At 36.3% G+C, this 21,718-nt stretch overlaps 1 long non-coding RNA gene across 1 annotated transcript in view; it reads left to right on the top strand.

The window, feature by feature from the left end:
• Positions 1-21,718, top strand: part of LOC311619475 — a 375,387-nt gene that overhangs the window by 150,340 nt on the left and 203,329 nt on the right. Inside the window, exon 2 of the long non-coding RNA XR_014794513.1 lies at positions 15,806-15,893. This is a non-coding gene — a long non-coding RNA (uncharacterized lncRNA). The remainder of the gene's footprint in view (positions 1-15,805; positions 15,894-21,718) is intronic.

The following is a 21,718-nucleotide window of genomic DNA, read 5'->3' as shown; positions in this document are numbered from 1 at the left end:
ATTTTCCATAAGTCAATTTCACTAGCTTGCAGAAACTCAATCAATTAAGGAATTTTTTTCCCCCCAATTCCCTATAATTGTGTCTAAACTAGATGAGCAGCCTCAGTAATACAAAGCCTTTGAGTGCTGGTGGTGGACCATCTTACACAGAACATATATGTCTACAGAGGCATCCAGATATTCCTTCATTCCTCCGGTCCTCAGTCAAAGGGCACATGTAAGTTGCTGCTGGATTGTCTTTCATTCCACTGTGTGCATAATTCTTCCTCCTTGGATCTTACTGTTCCTTTGAAAAATAAGAGAATCTAAATAGTAGCACAAATAATTCTAAAATTTACAACTGTTTTAAGTACAATGAAGAAAAGTACAGGCTGCTGTGAATAAAAATAACATAATGTCAAGGCCTAGACTAATTTAGGGGGGAAAGGAACACTTTCTTGAAGAAATGATAATTGAACTGAGGTCAGAGGATGTGTAGGAAATAAAATTAATTATACAGAAGGGAGATTAGTTATTGGTAATAAAAGGTTATAGACAGAAGGAAGAGCACATTTAAAAGTCTATGAAAAAAGACCATTTTAATAAATTAAGAGAAGTTTAGTATGGCTAAGAATAGAATGTTGAATCAGAATTTTAACAAGACTTTATAGTCCATGTCAAGTATTTTTTTTTAATCCAAAGATCAGTGGAAGCTGAATTGTTTTAAGCATATAATGTGAGTGGGGTTGCAACAGATGATTAGATTTTGTTTTGAAAAGATTGCTCTAAGGTGTGGGGAATATACTTGAGGAAACACGGATTGTAATAAAATAAGCTAGAGTAACATCAGCTAGTGGAAATGAAGAGAGATAGCAGATATTGCAAAAGTCAATTTAATGACTTGGTGGTAAAAATTATATTTGGAGGTTAAAGAACAGAGGAGTAAAAATGACTCTCAGCTTACTGAAATCTAGAATAGGATGATGTAACTGCTTATTATTTTACTAGAGGCCTGGTGCATGAAATTCATGCAAGGGGCTTAGTCCTCGCAGCCCCAGCTTCCTCCAGAAGATTGTCCGGAAGGTCGTCTGGACAGTTGTTCTGCTGTTCAGTCTAATTAGCATATTAGCTCTTTATTATATAGGATAGGATTAAATTTAAGAATCATACAATGTATTTGATTTTGATGATGTTGATTTGACTTTGAGACATCCAAGTACAAGTGTTAAGGAGGCAGATGTTTATGAGAATTTTGAAATTATGAGAAAAGCCCTTTGGTGCCTTCTGATTCACAATTATTAATTCACCAAGCTGTGGTAAATAAGATTGTCTAAATGATTCAGTATAACTTTTTCACTATATATATATATATATATATATATATATATATATATGCTATATATATAATATATATGTTATGTATAATATATAATATATATATATCTACATTAATAAAAGAGAAACATGCAAATTAACTGTCACTCTGCTACACTCACCAGCCATGCCCACCAGCCAATCAGGAGTGAGTATGCAAATTAACCCAACAAAGATGGAGGCCAGCCACAGAGCTGTAACAAGCAGGAGGCTTGGGTTGCCCTAGCAATGGTGGAAGCCAAGCTTCCTGCCCACCCTGGCCAGCCCTAGCCTCTGCTCAAGGCTATAAAGTTTCAATTATAGAAGATAAATAAATTCTAGATACTTGCTTTCATTTGGCCATGGCCTCCACTCAAGGAAGTGCTGAAAAAAAAGAAAAAAGGCTCACGGGAGGCAGCGGGTGATCAGTCCAGGGACTGTTGGGGGTAAACAGCCCAGCGGGGGGAGGGGGGCACTTGGGGGTGAGTAGGCTGGTATGCAGAGTGGTTAGGGGCAATCAGGCAGGCAGGCAGGCAGGCAGGTGAGTAGCTGGAGCCAGCAGACCCAAATTGTGAGAGAGATGTCTGACTGCCAGTTTAGGCCTGATCCCTGTAAACTGGCAGTAGGACATCCTTTGAGGGGTCCCAGATTGGAGAGGGTTCAGGACAGGCTGAGGAACACCCCCTCCCTCTCGTGCATGAATTTTGTGCACCAGGTCACTAGTCTATATATATATATATATATATATATATATATATATATACACACACACACACACACACATTATACTAAGATGTTCAATTAATAAAGGATTAGTGTTTGGAAGCCAAAATTTGAAAGGATTTAGCCTCAGTATTCCAATGAATGGAATCACCAAGGCTTTTCAGCGTTCTTTTATTCTGCCTTATATACATCCAGACACTTTAGTGAATAATTCAGTTTTGAACAAAGATGGAAATCTAATAAACCCATTTTAAGTGGCCACTATATTAAACACAAAATGAAATGGGGGGAGGGGTGAGAGAAATTAACCAGGGAACATATATGCAATATATGCATAACCTATGGATCCAGATAATAGTGTGTTGAAGGCTTAGGAAGGGCAGGTGGAGGGGTTCAAGTGAGGGGAAAAAAAGCAAAGAGGACATTTTTTCAACAATAAATATAAATTTAAAGAAATGAAAGCATCTTTACTAGAATACTACTGCAGAATGTCACAAGCTTGGTGTTAGACTGTAAGTTTCTCAAAAGCAAGGTATCTACTTTTCTTCTCTCTAAGTAGTGCCTAATGCATATGGGTACCACATTTATTAATAATTTATAGAATTTATACACAAAAATACTGCATTGGTGTATCCTATCTAATAAAAAGAGAATATGCTAATTGACTGCCACACCCTCAAAGATGACAGTGCCCACAGCTGCAAGATGGTGATGCCTAGTTCCCTCAGCCCCACCAACAAGGCAGGTGCGTAGCATAGCCAGGCACACCCCCAGGTGGGTCTGGCTGCTCCACGCACCTTTCTCTGGATCCTTCTGTCCCCTCAGTCCCCCAGCCATCGAGGGCTGTCCCAAGGTGCAGGCAAGCCTCAGATGGTGGCTGTCCAGCCACAAAGGGCTTCCCAAGGCTCAGGTAACCAGGGCCTGCCGAGGCTTGCACTGCTGGCAGTGGCAGCAGCAGAGGTGTGATGGGGTCATCGCCTTCCCCTGATTGTTGGGTTGCCTCCCGCCCCTGAGGGCTCCTGGATTGTGAGAGGGGGCAGGCCAGGCTGAGGGACTCCCCTCCAATGCATGAATTTTCATGCACTGGGCCTCTAGTATTATTATATTTTATTCCCCCAATAATTTTATACAATTTATTTATTTTGCTTGCTAGAGGGTTTTTTTTTTTTTTCTCTCCAAAGTAGGATATCTGAAAAGACAGAAACTATACTCTCTGTTCTACCAATACCTGTTACTAGGCAGTGAGAATTTGGCAGTTCTTTGGTAATTTTTATTAGCTAACTCTTCAGATGCTTAAAAAACATTAAAGATACATAGCAGGAAAGCAGCTAAATCTATATCTTGGGGACCATGAAGAAATTTCACACCTAGAGGAAACAATTAAGTTAAATAATAAGATTTTCAAAGCCACACATGTAATTCTCCACAAAAATGAAATGAATAATTATTATCCAGTTCATAGGTTTATTGATAATAAAATCTTAAAGAAAAAATAATAATTTTATGGAATTAAAAAGAGAGGTATCATAAAATGTGCTTCTTTGGTTCATGATTTCAGTTGTTAAAGGAATTGCAAGTTCTTATCATTCGTTATTTTTTGTTAAAATCTAATCTCATGGATTAGTGATTTTTACCAGTTATTTTAGATAAAACAGTTATTTTTATTTTTTATACATAATAACATAGATATTTAAATTTCATAAATCCTATTTAGTAAAAATAGTTATGTCAAGTTTCTTCTTATGATGATAATGAAACAGGAGGGATCAGATTTACTTTTTCACCCCCAACAACTAAAATAACTTGACAAAAATATGAAACAATTATTTTTAAGACATTGGACATCAGACAATGAAGGGAAACGATCTTTAGGAGACAGGAAACAAGTGATGTGAACCCTGAAGTTGCTCTAGGTTGCTGCCTGGAGAAAGATTTTAGGACACAAAACAGGAAGAGGAAAGTCTGCTAAGGCCAATTGGTCCTCCTGAGTTGAGGAGATAGAACTACTCAGGGGAAGCTACAGAGTAGTAGGAGAAAACTACACAGAAAGTGAACTCCAGATATTTGCATACTATTTGAATATTCAGCTGAATATTGATGAAAGGATACATTTAAAGAAACTACCGGAGTAAATAACCACTTAAAAGGATTATAAGAAATACTCCTGAATCTTACACAGGGCTGGGAATAGTCTCCTTTCCTTTAGTCAGAAAGGGAAACTTGATAAATCATTGAGTATTGGTTAGAGTAGTGGTCGGCAAACTGCAGCTCACAAGCCACATATATCTTGCGAGCGCAATTTGCCGCTCTGTGGACTAATGAGTTTGCCGATCACTTGGTTAGAGTAATAAAAAGGCTTTTGTCTCAGTATTGGAGCAAGATTAGCTACAGATTTAATGCTTTTATGGTATTGCCTAAAAATTCTCAAATCCAGTCTTAAATAAAATATTTCCAATTACTTAATCACATCCAGAACCAAGCTCAAGAATATTTATATTATACCGAAAAGATCCAGGGCCCAGAAGGTAAATTACAATGCCTAGCATGCAATAACATATATTGCAAGCATACAAATAAGAAAAAAAAATTGTAGTTCATACATAGTCAAGAGAAAAAAGTTTCAAGTAAAACCGACAGAGAAATGACATAGATGATAGAGATAGTAGAGAAGGACACTACAATAGTTATTATAATTATTTCATGTGTTCAAGAAGCTAAGTAGAGATGTGGAAAATATTTTTAAAAATCTAAATCAGACTACAAGAGATGAAAACTAAACCATATGGGATTATTGGCAGAATACTTATTGCAGAAAAATATTTTGGTGAACTTGAATATAGAATAAACAGAACATCAATGAAATATAAGTCAATTTCAAGCAGCTGAACATTTATCCAATTGGATACCAAAAGGAGAGTAAAAGAAGTGAAAGAAAAATATAGTATTTGAAGAAATATTAGTCATTTCCTCCAAAATTTGATTTAAAAAATACATACCTACCTATAAACTGACAGGTTTAAGAAACTGAAAAGCAGAAAAAGCAGACATAAAGAAACACGAAGAATAATGCATAAAAGTACATCATAATTAAATTGCTCAAAGAAGAAAAAAAAACAGCTGGGAAAAAATAGAAAATAAACAGAAAGATGATAGTTCCTACATTATTGTATTTTCCAGCTATTCATGATGACATAAATGCCAGGTAATTTAGCCATTATCCATTCTACTTGGAATATAAAAACATTGAAGCCAGAAAAAAATTTTTTAATCTAATAGTGTGGTAAGGGGAAACTTGAGTTTCATTTTCTGAAGTTCATTTTATGAGCTAATTAACCTTTAACTTAAAATGATACACATATTACTTTCACTTTTCTCTTAGTTTTAACTTTATTATTGTTCATAAAGGGTTTCTTCCTGATTCAGTTGTTTTACTTTTGGTTTTGATAAAAATCCATTCTATATTTTATGAAAATATAAGTGGACTTCTTTATATTATTGGTAACATGGGCATGTTCATTGACTTTAAAAATATTTAGGTAGATATGCACACATATATTTGTCTTTAGAATTTTTTTCCTCTTCTTTCCCTTCTCTTCTTTCTCCTTAAAAAATAACCTTAACATGTTTTGTCTGAGTTTATATCTTTATAATTGGCTTACTCTGAAATAAAGGTATTGAATGCCCCCGGTTTCCAGTGTCCAAATGCCAAACATTTAGAAGTAGTATTTTCATTTTTACATATGAAATTTATTCTGTCCTATTTAAGAAAACCACAACTATCTTAGATAGCATAACATGAATGGCCACTGGAGAAACTGAAAGCTGGTAAAATGTGTTTAATTCAGTAAAAGCTATTTCACATCTCTTCTCATTTAAAGGAAGCAATATTTATGAGAGCCTCTTTAGGGGCAAAGTAAGGTAGCCTATATTATAACAGACATCAAAACATTGTCCAAAAGCACTCAGCAAGGCAGGCAGTAGTGAGAGCTATCTGAAAAAGCAACTTTCCTCTGGGCTTAATATAGAAATACAAGAAAATTTTAAAGAATGGTTAAATCTAAGAACCATGATAAGTGAAATTTGATGACCAAATATATATGTATTTTAATTTAAATGTTGATTGAAAGAAGAGAAAAAATAGCAAGTAAAAGGATAAAATGTGATGATTAGAAGGGACCTGGAAAATTGAGCACAATATATACTTATACCAGGAACTTCAACAAAACTGTGTAAGGTTAACTGTCATATCTGTGACATCTTGGGTGGGCTGTGTAACCTCAATGAGATTTAATTTCCTTTATACATGATCATGATGCTGCCTTACTTAACTCTAAGGATTACTGAGAAGATCCTACCTAATAAAAGAGTAATATGCAAATTAACAACCACTCTGCCACATTCACAAGTGAAGCCCACCAGCCATGCCCACCAGACAATCAGAGCAAGTATGCAAATTAAACCCAACCAAGATGGCTACAGCCATAGAGAGTAAGAGGGGTGCTTGGGTTTCCCAGGCAATGGAGAAAACCAAGCTTTCAGCCTGCCCTTGCAAGCCTACACCTCCACTCAAGGCTACAAAGTTTCAACTATAGAAGAAAACAAATCCAAACAGAAATGGCTGCCGGCCACAAAGCAAGCAGGCTACAAAGTTTCAATTGTAGAAGGTAAATAAATTCCAGAAACCAGGGCCCCTGTTTGGGTCACCAGGGACTGTGGCCAGCCTGCAAACCACCATAGGTCCCTAGCTTAGGCTGCCCCATGCCCCAAGGGAACCCCCACCCTAATCTGGGACACCCTTCAGGTCAAACCAGCTGGCCCCCACCCTTGCACCAGGCCTCTATCCTATATAATAAAAGAGTAATATGCAGATTGACCATCACTCAACACACAATAGCTGCCCCCTTGTGGTCAAAGATGGCTGTCCCATGTAGACACAAGATGGCTACCACCAGATGGTCAGCAGGGGAGGACAGTTCAGTGGCACCAGGCCTGGAAGGCAGGGCAGTTGAGAGAGACCAGGCCTGTAAGGAAGGGCAGTTGGAGGCAATCAACCCTGCAGGGAAGGGCAGTTAGGGGTGACTAGGATGGCAGAGGAGGGAAGTTGGGGGCAAACAGGCTGGCAGGGGAGCAGTTAAAAATCAATCAGGCTGAAATGGGAGTGGTTTGGGGTGAACAGGTTGGCAGGCAGATGGAGTTAGGGGCAATCAGGAAGGCAGGCAGGTGAGCAGTTGGGAGCCAGCAGCCCTGGATTGTGAGAGGGATGTCCGACTGCTGGTTTAGGCCCAATCCCACCGGGATCGGGTCTAAATGGGTAGTTGGACATCCCTCGAGGGGTCCCAGATTGGAGAGGGTGCAGGCTGGGCTGACGGACACCTTCTCCCTGCCCTGTGCACATATTTCATGCACCAGGCCTCTAATAAAATAATAAAGAACAACAAATATGACTCCTTTTCTTTTCTTTTCTTTTCTTTTTTTTAATTGTTTAAAGTATTAGAAATATGATGTCCCTTTTGCAGTTGAGAACTGAAGCCTGAGGAAGTTTCATGACCTATTTAAGATTATTCTGTCGTTTATGACATAGACAGGCTTAGAAGTTAGGTTTTCAAATTCCTAGTGTGTTTTTTTCCTGCTATGCCAATAAGAAGCATATCTTATTGACTGAAACAGAAAATTTTTAAGCTTGTTTTCAAATGCAGTTTTATTATGTAAATATAACAAGTTTATATTCAGTTCAAAACAGTTATTTTTAAGAAAACAAGAACTCAGTATAAAATTGCATTTTAAAACTGGTAAATCAATTATGAAAATTGCTATTCTTTATTAAATAAAGATCAATATTTGAATCACTAATACTGTTATTTCTGAGCCATTTTCTCTATTCAGATCTATACTGTGGTTAGGCAGCTGTAAATATGGCTGTATGTGATGTCACATGATAAAATAAAGTACTTCTCATATAAAAATATTGTAAAATTCCTGTCTATACATCTATTTGCAAAATTTTTATAGCAGCTATTCACATATCATGTTTCCCTCAATTTTTCTCTTAAAGATGCCTTAAAAATTCTCTTTCACTCTGCCTTTTGTTTATTGAATCAATGAATTCAATAGGGTGGGAGGGGGGACAAGAGTGTTAACTTCTTTGGTAAGACTTTTACCTTTTAGAATCATTCAATAAAAGCTCAATGCTGTAGATGCCAAGTAGCTAAGGACTGTTCCTCTTTAAAAAAGATAGCTTCATATATTGGTTCTTGCTTCTGTCATGTGTGTCCTCATTGCTTTACATCATATCTTATGCTCCATTTTCTGCAATCTTAACACTGTTGCCCCTAGACACCTTCAGTCATATCAAGTTCATTCACATTTAGACAAAGTTAAGTCAGACAGGCATACATAACACATCACAATGTGGACCTCAAGCCAAGGGTAATTAACAATGAAGATGAAGAAGTCACTGATGGTTAGCAACAGGAAGATTGAGAACTGGTGTGTTTATGGTGGCCTTTACACATGTCCTAGGGGTATTCCAACCTTCTCCCTACCTGCTTTCAGGAAGAGCTTTGCAATCTACAGAGAAAATAAATGCTTTCAAATATTCAAAAATAAAATTCTCACAAGGTGGATATGGAAACCATAAAAGATATGCCTTCAGCCATGGCATTTTTGTGCAATTATAATTGAAATATTAAATTGGATGACTTAACATAGCAGTTTGAAGCCAGAAAGGTAAAGATGGTTTTGGAATTATCTAATATCAAGAACCTATTTTAGCTTCAAGCTTCTAGGTAGTACAGCGAATTGACATAAAATCTAAACATTTGTTCTGACTCCCTTCCATTGTTTTATTTGGAGATATCTTTACCTTTAAACATTGTTTTCAGACCTGTCCTATTATGAATTGACAGTGAATGAATTGTCTTTGAAGTGGGCCTGCTTTGTCATCCGTATCATCAAGATGAAACCCCTTAAGATTAGTATCACACATGCTGGTTTTTTAAAAATATGTTTTTATTGATTTTTAGGGAGAGAAGAAGGGAGAGGGATAGATAGAAACATAGGTGAGAGAGAAACATCATGGATGGCCTGCCTTCTGCAAGTCCCCCACTGGATATTGAACCAGCAACCTGGGTATGTGCCCTGACTGAGAATTGAACCAGTGACCTCTTGGCTCATGGGTCAATGCTCAACTACTGAGTCACCATCTGGACAATGATGTTTTGGTTAGCATGATGAATGAATTAACAAATTAATTTAAATTATTCCTTAGGGAAATATTTTTCAAATTTCTTATAAACAAACAAACAAAAAAGAATGAATTTGGATAGAACGCAAAATAGATGGTTCTGAAAGCTCATGCTATTTGAATTTCTTCATACTTCTTTCCCAATTGTTGGGCAACCAGAAGCCTAGCTACTGTCAAGGCCATTATTTGAGTAGCTGAGGAAAAGCTTGTCACACTGAAAAGTGGGGGAAAAGAGGTGAAGGGAGATATTTTCCCTCAGCCAAGTCAACAAGGATATCTAGTAAGCAATATAATATACAAGGCAAGAACCAGAGTTGTGGCTAGTAAAATACAAAGCCACACATCTCTTGAGAGAGAGTTAGAATTTTAAAAGCAAGCATCCTAAATAATAATCCTAAATAATAGAAGGAATATTCTAAGTGACCCTCACACCATTGCAAAGATGGCAGCGTCCATAGCCAATAAGGAGGGAATAAGCTAATTGACTGCCCCATCCTCAAAGATGGCCACGCCCACAGCCAATAAAGTGGGAATATGCTAATTGCCTATCACGCCCTCAAAAATGGTGGTGCCCACAGCCACAGGATGGTGGCACCCAGTCCCTTCAGGCCCACTGGGGCAGCAGGTAGAGTCCCCCAGTCCACTCAGCCGCCCAGCTGCCTAGGGCAGGCCCAAGGCACAGGCAAGCCTCAGATGGTGGCTGCCCCGCCACTTAGGGGTGCCCAATGCTCAGGTAACTAGGGCTGGCTGAGGCTTGCACTGCTGGCAGTCGCAGAAACAGAGGTGTGATGGGGTGTCACCTTCCCCTGATTGCCGAGTTGCCTCCCACCCCTGAGGGCTCCCGGACTGTGAGAGGGGGCAGGCCGAGCTGAGAGACCCCCCTCCACCCCCATCCACTGCATGAATTTTCATGCACCCGACCTCTAGTGTTAAACATAAAATAGCACTTGTTAAATGCACACATTTATTTTAACATTTATTTCCTACAGGTGATCTTTATCATGGATGTGCTTTTCACAATGGGTATGCCTGCTGGGTTCAACATTGAGCAAAAGGTTTCCGCTGTGACAATATGCCTGGAGAAGAGATTCTTGAACATCATTTAACTTATTTCTTGCCATTTTGTAGAAGAGAAAAATGAGTCCTAAAAATAGTAGTTCACACCCTCAATTAATCTCAAAGTGAGAACTCGAATCCAAGGCTGAGTTTTAAACCAATGACCTTTGCTTCACACACTTTGACTAGAGAACAGATACAATTCATCAAGCCTGAGGGAACAGCAGTAGGAGGCCAGGCTAGAGAGCCGTCTTGATGAGATACACTGATTGCTGCTGCAGTTTGAATTGTGAAGTACACCACATGCCATTTACATGGGCAGGAACTAATCAGAACAAACTCTAACGCTGCCATCTGGGGGGCAGGGAGACGCACAGTGGCAGCAGGGGATACTTCCCCTGGCACCTGATTTGTCTCTGGTGAAAATCAGCCACATGGGCTTCTTACTGGTCTTGTAAAGCAGCAGGGAGGAAAGTCTTTCACTTCAAACCTAGTTGCAGAGGAAAGGTGGGAGAGGTATTTCATTAAGAAGAACCAGTGGGGTTTTGTGGTCTTCAGAGCAAAAATCAGGTGGAGTTTGTTCATGGTCAGCTTGTGCGAGGCAGATTTCTAGGAGAAAATGGAAAGGAGGACTTGTATGTCCCAATTCCCTGCTGTGTTCAACACAACCCAGATGTCTTTTCCATTCACAGGAAGGATCCTGTAGGGAATGCTCTATCACCTGCTTCAAGCCAGGCTCACAACACCCAGCTGGTTCCAATAACGGCATGTCAGAGTCCAAAGTCTAAGGAGTTTTGGAATAGCAATTTTTGCATGTCACTGGACTCCCTACTCTAATCTTGCTCACATTCCAATGAAAACTTCTGGCCTGATTGGCATGGCTCAGTGATTGAGCATTGACCTATGAACCAGGAGGCCACGGTACAATTCCCAGTCAGGGCATTTGCTTGGCTTGTGGGCTCGTACCCCACTGGGGGACATGCAGGAGGCAGCTGATCAATGATTCTCTCTCATCATTGATGTTTCTATCTCTCTTTCACTCCCTTTCTTTCTTAAATAAATAAAAATACATTTTAGAAAAACACATAAAAGAATAACAACAACAACAACAACAACAAAAAAACCCCACGTCTGACCTCATTTCTCCAGAGTGGACCTTTAATGAAAATGAAAAAAAGGAAGAGCTACTTATATTCTTTAGCTGTTTATCATTTATTTTAATGATGCCTCACCAATCACAAGATAAGTGAAAGACATTTGGTAATCATCTGATAACTTGCCACCTTTTACAGGCCTCAACTCTTCCTGAACTCAGCGCCAGCATTGTCTTGCCTCCAGGGCTTTTCAAAGGCTCCCTCCACTCTCTTAACCGCATTCTCATCTTCTCCAAGTGTTACAATAATTTATGCATTCTTAAAATATTGGCTCAGCTATTCTTTCCATATGTAGCTTTCTCATTCTCCTCAAAGCTGGTTGTTGTGTTCACTAAGTTCTATAGGTACATTGCCAAAGACACAAGCTTCCAGTGGCCTAGCAGAAGTTTAGTGGGACGTGGTAACATTTTTGAAAAGTTTGATATGATCTGAATTGGGGCTTCCTTTCTTTCCGTGAAAATTTTAAACGTCTTGCTAAAGTCAAGGGTATGGGGAGCTTTTCCTCATATTTGGAAATACGTTTATTAGCACTCTTATCACATTCATCTTACAGTTATGTAGACAGCCATCTCCAAGCTAAGCTCCAAGTTACATTTTTCAGAAAGAAACTATATTCTTAATCTTTGGCTCAGTGTAGATTTTCCTGACTCCCTAAAGATTTTTAGTGATATTGGTACGTTGTGTTGAACTTCACCAATATTACATTTGGTCTCTGGGCACAGAAGCACTGCACCCAGTGGTCGGAGAGACTATTCTGGACCTGCCAAGAGTAAGGAGTAGCAAACAGCTCTCCAGTCATCCAGCCTCCTGACAGTGGTGTGTGAGAGGCAGTGGCGGGTGGGGGGAGGGAGAGGTTCAAGAAGCACCACTTCCCTGTGCTTCTTGAGAGCAAAGGTTATCAAAAGACATCAGTCAATAGCAGATTCTTATGCTCAAGACAAAGTGACCAGGTTTGCAAACCCTTTATTCACAAAACTCCTTCCTTTTATCTAAGCACCCATATCAAGCATGACACAAAAATAAATATGGGATACTGCATATTTGAAACCTTGACCTGTTGGTGGAGTATAGTTCTTTTTGAAAGGTTCACTTTGAGTTACGTAAAGGTCATTCAACTCGCCTATGATATATTATACTATTATTAAATATGGATGCAGTACTATAAGGTTTCTAAGCAAAGCAGATTGGTAAGATTGAGACTTGTACATTATTCACGGAATAATCTATTCATCACTTCAAGACAGAATTTCACCATTAAGGGCACTCTCTCCATTCAAGTTGTTAAGACAATTTGACATTTATACTTCTTTTTATCTCTTTAAGGAATACTTTACAGCTCATCAGATAAGATAAAAATGTGACAGGACATGACCTTTCCTTGATATAGAGATGGTATTGCAATATGAGAATACGAATTGAGAAAGTTCTCGTAGGAAGCTTTCTTTTATTATTATTTTTTCTTTTTATTATTAATTTGTTTTTGGACCAATGTTTTGAATGTTTAAAATGATGGGGAGAGGGAAAAATAGAATAGCCTTAAATAGAATATAAAATTATTTTATAATCCATTTTACCCCAGTTTTGCTTTCTGTAACTCTTTACATTTCTTTTTCTTAGCATATTGTTTTCAGCAACCATAAACATTTTATGATGCTCTACATCATATGTTATCAGGGAGATACAAATCAAAACGACAATCAGATACCACTCACTACCCACCTACTAGAATGGTTAAAATCTGTAACATTGACATCTGTAACACTAAATGCTATTGAGGATATAAAACAACAAGAACACTCATTAAAAAAAAAAAAAAAAAAGAGCTCTCATTCATTGCTGGTGGGAATGCTAAAGGGTATAGCCACTGTGGAAGACAGTTTAGTGGTTTCTTACAAAGCTAAACATACTTTTACCATATGATCCAGTAATCACTTTCTTTGGTATTTACCCAAAGGAAATAAAAACATATATCTATGCAAAAATCTGCAAATAAATATATATATTTCATCTTTTTACATAATTACCAAAACTTGAGTTATCAAGCTATGGAAAGACATTGAGGAAACTTAAATGCATATTACTAAGTATAAAAAGCCAATCTGAAAAGGCCATATACTGTAATTCCAACAATATGTCATTCTGGAAAAGATAAAAACTATGGAGACAGTAAAAGAAATCAGTGGTTGCCAGAGATTTTTTTGGGTGGGCATGGAGGAGAGCAGTGGAGGGATGAATGGGTGGAGCATAGCGGATTTTTAAGACAGTGAAACTATTCTGTATGATACCATAATGATGAATGCACGGCATGATACATTTGTCCAAATCCATAGAAATATATATAATCTAAACTATGGATTTTGGATAGTTACGATTTGCAAATGTAGGTTAACCAATTGTAACACATGTACTACTTTGGCGGGAGATCTTGATAATTAGGAAGGTTATGCATGTATGTGTAGGGTCAGGAGTATATAGGAAATCTCTGGATCTTTCCCTCAATTTTGCTGTAAATCTAAAACTGTTTTAAAAAGCTAAAGTCTTGCCATAACTGGTTTGGCTCAGTGGATAGAGCGTTGGCCTTTGGACTGAAGGGTCCCAGGTTCGATTCCGGTAAGGGGCATGTACCTTGGTTGTGGGCACATCCCCAGTAGCTGTCTCTCTCATTGATGTTTCTAGCTTTTTATCCCTCTCTCTTCCTCTCTGTAAAAACAGAACAAATCAAAAATTTAAAAAGCTAAAGTCTTAAATTTAAAAAAACACACATACAAAATGTAAACTATCAAAATATTTTTTTTACTGATTACATGTTGAAATAACATTTTTACATCTTAGGTTAAGTGACAAATGAATGCTGAGGTTTTATGAGAAACATGATCTTACGTAGCATCAATATATTCCCTTCGTGATGCTTACTGATCACAAAGGTAAAGCAAGCGAGTAACTTTAAGTTGAAGAAACTGGAAACCATCCACCTTAATCAGGTGAACAAAGTTAAATGACCAATAATAGGACTAATGGACAGCATATGCTCTCTAGTATGATATAATAGGAAGGAAACAGTATCACTTTTGTGGTTACAAAATAATGTATAACCTGAACCTTATAATATGTAAACATCAGAAAAACACATTCTATAAAGTACAATATGATCATGAAATAAAAATGATTTTGGAAGATTCCAGATTAAAGGAACAACATGACAATTCAATGTAATAAGCAATCCTAGACTCAAAAGAATGGTATAAAAGGTATTTGTTGGTCAAAATTGACAAATTTTGGAACAAGGTTAGATTAGATACTGTAACAAAGCTAATTGCATGAATTTAGCAATTAAGTATTATCGTACTTATGGAAGTAAGCCTTTGTTTTTTGCAAATGTAAGCTGATGTGTTCAGGGGGAAAGAAATATCATGTCTACGTTTTTTGACTTCTGCATGTTTTAAACTACCTTTAGTGCAATGTTGAAACCAAAACAAACATTTATGTGCTGCCTCTAAAAAGTTATATGTTCCATTTATTATGCCTCCCTAAAAGCATTTCTGAAAGTTCTGAAAATTGAGTTACTGAAAGAAAATTCTATAGCCAAATGATGATATCCACATTGACATCTAGATTGTACTTGAATATCGAACTAAATGGTGAAAGAGGATATTTTACCATTTACAACACAGAACAGATTTTAAAATTTGATTGAAGCATTTAAAATACAGAGGTCTTAAAAGCATATCATTTTTCTAAAGTTCTGTATATTGATAAATCGTGTCCAAGCCAACTTTTTATTTTATACTGATATCATGAAAAAGAAAGTGGTATATAATTACTATTATGGCCAAGTAAATTTCTGAGAAGATAATTAGCAAATGGTATATTTGTAGATGGGTCTGTCATTAAAGATTGGCTGAGAGTAGAGCTGTCTTTATGCTATTATCTTATTTTTAAAGAGGCAAAAACCTGGTTCTCCAAATATTCCTTACTAGTGTTCTCTGAATTTTTAAACATTTAAATTTTTTTCTTTTTACCTTTTGACCCCCTTCACCCACTTCTCGTACCCCCAAAACTCCCACTTCAGGAACCAAGAGTCTGTATTCTGTAATTGTGGGCTTGTTTTTGAAATGAAATTCATTGGTGTAATATTGGGTAATAAGATTATGTAAGTTTAAAGTGTCATTTCTAGAATACAGTATCTGTATATTCCATGTGTGCTCACTACACAAAATCTAGTCTCCGTCCATCACATACGTTTGACTCCCTTTACCCTCTTCAACCTCTTCCAACCCTGTTCCCCTTTGGTAAGGAGCTTGTTTTTTTTTTTTTTTTTTTTTTTTTTTTTTTTTTTTTTTTTTTTTTTTTTTTTTTTTTTTGTGTGTGTGTGTGTGTGTGTGTGTGTGTGTTTAATCTCACATATAAAAGATATTAAGCAGTAATTATCTTTCTCTGCCTATATTATCTCAGTATAATGCTTGAGGCCTATCTGCATTGTTGCCAATGACAAGATGTCCTTTTTATGGCTAACATTTTGTTACACGTGTACCATAGTTTATCTATCATTCATTGATGAACTCACATTGTTTTCATATCTTTGTTATTGTGATGCTGCAATTAACATGGATGTGCATATATCTATCTTTCTGAGTTAGTGTTTTCATTTTCTTTTCTTTTTTTTTTTAAATGTATTTCATTGATTTTTTACAAAGAGGAAGAGAGAGGGAGAGAGAGAGTTCAAAATGAAAACATAAATCAGCTACCTCCTGCACACATCCCACTGGGGATGTGCTCATAACCAAGGTACATGCCCTTGACCGGAATTGAACCTGGGACCCTTGAGTCTGCAGGCCGACGCTCTATCCACTGGGCCAAACCGTTTAGGGCATGTTTTCATTTTATATGGATCAATTATCAGAAGTGAAATTGCTGAATCATACGGTAGTTCTATTTCTAATCTTGTAAGGAACCTTCATACTGTTTTCCAAAGCAGCTACACCAATTTATACTCCCACCAATAGTGCATAAGCGTTTCTTTTTATCTGCATCCTCACCAACACTTATTATTTCTTGTCTTTTTTTTTCTTCTCATTTTTAGTGAATTTATTGGGGTGACACTGGTTAACAAAACTATACAGGCTTTAGGTACATAATTCCACAACACATCATCTGTACACTGTATTGTATGTTCACCACCCAAGTCAAGTCTCCATCCATCACCATTTATCTCCCCTACACCCTCCCTCCTTTACCTCCCTCCACCCAACTTCCCCCCAGCAACCACTACACTGTTGTCCATGTCCGTGAGTTTTTTTCTTTTCTTTTTTGCTCAATCCTTCCACAGGCCCCAATCTGACAGCTGTCATCCTGCTGCTCTCTCTCTATGAATCTGCCACTATTTTGCTTGATAGTTCATTAAGTCTTTTTGATAAATAGCCATTCTAACAGGTGAGAAGTAATATGTGATTGTGGTTTTGACTTGCATTTTCCTGATGATTAATGATGATGAGCATCTTTTCACATACTTGTCAATCAGCCTGTATGTCTTCTTTGGAAAAATGTCTATTCAGATTTTCTGCCCATTTTTAAGTCTGGTTTTTTATTTTGTTTTATTTTTTTGCTACTAAGTGGTATGAATTTTTAATAAATTTGGACATAAGCCACTTACCAGATATATGATTTGCAAATATTTTCTTCTATTCAGTAAATTGCCTTTTCATTTTGTTGGTGATTTCCTTTGCTGTATAGATGCTTTGTAATGTGATGTAGTCCCATTTGTTTATTTTTGCTTTTGGTGTCAGATTTGGAAAGTCATTACAAAGAACTATGTCAAGGAGTTGGTCACTTACATGTTGTTTTAGGAGTTGTATGGTTTTAGGTCTTATGTTTAAGTCTTTAATCCACTTTGAGTTAATTTTTGTGTATGGTGTAAGATAGTGGTCAAGTTTAAATTTTTTTATATGAGTGTTTTTCCAACACCATTCATTGAGAATATTGTTCTTTCTTTACTTACATGCTAGTCATGCATCCTAGTATATATATTTTATATTCCTATAACTCACTGCTCTGTCAATTTTTACAACATTTGAATACTTATTGGGTGTGTACGTTGTCCCTGATGCTATGCTAAGTGGTGAATATAATGAAGTGAACAAGGCATGATCCCTGTCTTCAGTCTGGTAATGAAAACTAACAATAGAAACTGCAATGGAGTATGAAAAGTGCTAAAGGAAGATATAAACAAAGTACAATTGGAATAAGAAACGAGGAAGCAAAATAAGGCTTCTTGGGAGATCCAGTGAAGGTTTTAAAATGGCAATATTATCATCGTAAAGATGATGTTACTGAATGATAAGAGGAGTGAAGTTAATGGTGTGTGCTAATGCACTGAGGAGTGAAATCACATGGGATAAGTGGGAAGCATACAGTATTACTGGAAATTAATGACCTGCAGTTGAACAAGGTGGTAAGATATAAAGCTGTGTTTTCTGGGAGAAGAGGAAGACAATAGTGTGAACCTTGTGGGGGATAGACAGATATCCCACCTGTCAACTTCCTATATTATGACAGACTTGCTGACTTGGTGTATGGCAGGGTGATAAAAATGAGACCAACTGCTAAAATTAGTTCATAAAAGGAAAGTAATTAGTTCCATACCATTAGTTCATAAAAGGAAAGTCATTGCAGAGGAATAGAATATTGCAATATAAGTATCTGAAGAAGAGCCTTGCTATATTTTCCAATTACTTAAAAACCATAATGAAAAACTTATTTGTTGCTGTATGTTGGATGAAAACTAACCTGGAATTGTCTCTGATATAACAGATTCATTTATGGTTAGATCAAATAAGGTTACGGAACTATGTAGAAAAGGTGAGATAAATGATTCTAGTTATCCTTTTTAAGTTTTGCTTTTCATTTTCTCTGTGATGACAAAAATTTCCGGTCTGCAAAATCAGTGGATAAAGAATATTGAATATTATTTATATTCTCTAAATAAGATTTCAGTTTTTCAATATATACTGACCCTTTCTTTAGTCTTTTAACAAATATCTGTTAAAACATAAATTTATAAATTAGGTTTCAAAGAAAAAACTGTAGTTAAAGATCAGAAAGCTATCAAAATGATTTAGTTCTGAAGGCTCTTCAACATTTTAATTCAACACTTCAATTTTATAGGACTTTCAGTGAAAGCTGCGCAATATTATACTCTTTTATAACTCACCCCAAGAAAATAGAAAGAATATATATGCATATATTTTATTTCTAATTTCTTGAATTGAAAATTTTTTTTAAAGACTCAGACTGGTAAGCAACAACTCACATCAGTTTTTACTAACATGACTGGCATATGGAAAGAGAATTAAAGTGATCAATGGTCATGTGTAATTCTTAAACCTTCACTAATGTCACCTCTATACTATTTCACTTAATTTAATCTCCTCGAACTCTGTGTTAATATCATTTCTACACATTCCATAAAGGAAAAAGGAAAAAAAAAACACACTTAAAGAAAACATTATCCTTGACCTTCATAAAATTCTAGATATATCCTACCTCGATCTCTATCCTAGTATGCAAATTGCTTTCAGTTATGTGTTATTTAGGAAGTTGTGTGTGCACTGTAAAGTCATATAGAATGAAGGGAGGAAAATAATACAATTTCACATAACAGTGCTATAAAAAATAAATAAATATATAATATTTGAAATGTCACTTGAAAACCTTAAATTAAAAAATTTAAATGTCATAGCTAACAATCATTCTTAAGTACAAAGGAATTATTTATAAACTGGGGACAACTTGCTTGGGAACATCACATTATCTACTTGACAAGGTTCTCCTTATGATTCAAAATATGCAAATAGTTTGCTATAAAATCTTTACTCACATCTTTTTCTACATGCACTTTTTTTAATCTAGTCCCTTTATTTCTCATGCTTCCAATAGATTTTTAAAAATCATACAATCATGTTAATGGGGTACATTGTTATGCAAGGCATTGTGTTGAGAACTTTATTTTAATTTAATGCTCACACTATATTACTTCATTTTTACAAGGAGCTAAGCTACAAATAGTTGTCACTTGCTCAAATTTTTAGTGATATTGTGATTCAGGCACAAGCTGTCTGACTCTACTTAATCACTTCACAATAATACCCCCTTTATGTTTTTTAAGCAAAATATGGTATGATTCTTTTTTTTAATCTAGCTTTCATTCTAGCTATGATGTGAGCCTTTTAATTAATTTAGTTAGTTACTGAATACCATTTGCTAGACCACAGTACAGTATTAAACAAACTAGAGATAGTTCCTGGTCTCATAGAGTTTAGGATAACCACTAACTAAAGAATCATACAAGGGAATATCTCTACACACCATGCTATGAAGAGGCACATGGTCAAAGAGTCTATATTGGTGGGAGCTATGATCAAGAAAGCAAAACCTACCCCTTCCTTTACCACCATTATGACTAAGCTTGCATGTCATAGATTATAGTAAGAGAAGACTGCATCTTGAGATAACCTTCCCCACACACGCACACACCACCTATCTAATCTTAGTCCTCTAAATAAATAAATTGTTGATTTCTTTTGCAATAAATTCTTCACTTTCTAATAAAGAAGCTTCATCATTGGTGTGTGTGTATGTGTGTGTGTGTGTGTGTGTGTGTGTGTGTGTTTGTGTTTTTCCATTATTAACATCTATAGAAATTTTGACCCTTGTTGATGCAATAATTATGTGAGGAAATTCACCTTTGAGAAAAATTGAGACTTATTAACAAACTCAAACTTTTCCCTCTAAATTCTTGCCCTATTGTTTATGTTTAAAGTCTAGTTTTTCCAGATATTGGACCCTATTACAAGAACTACAAGTAAAATATTTTTATTATTATTTCTTTTTTTAATTTTAAACAAATCTTTATTGTTCATATTATTACAAATGTTCCTCACTTTTTTTCCTTCCATTGTTTATTGTTATTTCTATTACTCTCTGAGTTTTCTTTTGATCTGATCTGATTACAAATAAAAAGGTAGTCCTTCTGCCTCAGCGAAGATTAAGTTGAAATCTGAGGAATAAGCAAGAGCTGACTAGAAGAAAGGGGTTGTGGGAATTTTTGAATAAGCTAAAATATTGAAGTTATGATTTACACTGGACTTGTCTTTTTAATACCTGAAGATGTAATGGTTCTAATATCATGATCTAATCTAATGTTCTAATATATAATATCTTATCTAATAGTTCCAATATATAATATCTAATATATTGGTTTTAATATCATGATTCAATGAAATAAAATGATAAGAAAGATATGGATCTGAAAGTGATATTATCTGCAAGCAAGAAATAGAGATTCACTATAATCTATTTGAAACCAAATGTGGGAAGTTAAAAAATATATATAGTTTTTTGCTGATTGTGTGTTATAAAGTTTAGCTTGTTTCAAAGGTCAATTTTGTAAGACTATAAAATTCTCCTAAATCTAGAAGGAAGATTTTCTTCTCCCAAAATATTGATACTTGCAAGTAGAACTATTGTTAAAAATCTTTAATTGGTTTAGTTTGTTTGGGGCACCCAAATTTATTCCTATGACTTTAGCTACGTTTAGGCTTTGAAGAGACTAGAGTAATTGTCTCTTCAATGGCTTCATGGCACAGAAGGCCAGCCTCCCATTTTCTTATGCCAGTGCATCAATCAATATGTATTTTGAGCACCAGGATTCCTTTATCAGCACTATTAGAAGTCTTACTATTATATATATAAGTGCATATTATTTTATATCTGCAGCAAATATTTCATATGAAGACAATGTTCTAGGCCATGGGAAAGCAGCAATGAACAACAACAAAAATATGATAAAGCTCATGCCCTCGGGAAGATAACAATCTCCTGGGACAACAGAGAAATAAATGTATCTTACAATGAAAATATGATTAAGATAATAAACAAACACAGAGGGAGGGAGGGAGAGAGGGAAGGAGGGAGGAGGGGGAGAGAGACAGAGAGAGAGAGAGAGAGAGAGAGAGAGAGAGAGAGAGAGAGAGAGAGAGAGAGAGAGAGAAGAGAAGTAGTATTACAGATACAATAGTTAATTTGGAGCCAGCCGCTATGAGTTGAGAGAGGAAGCCTATGAATATCTAGGTTAAACTTGCTCCATGCAGAGGTAGGAGCAGCACATAGACTCTGTGTGGGAAGCTGCTTTGCGTATTTGAGGACAGTAAGCTGT

This window comes from Pipistrellus hanaki, assembly GCF_964339955.1.
Source record: "Pipistrellus hanaki genome assembly, chromosome: 3".
NCBI lineage: Eukaryota > Metazoa > Chordata > Mammalia > Chiroptera > Vespertilionidae > Pipistrellus > Pipistrellus hanaki.
This window is presented reverse-complemented; position numbering and strand designations above follow the sequence as displayed.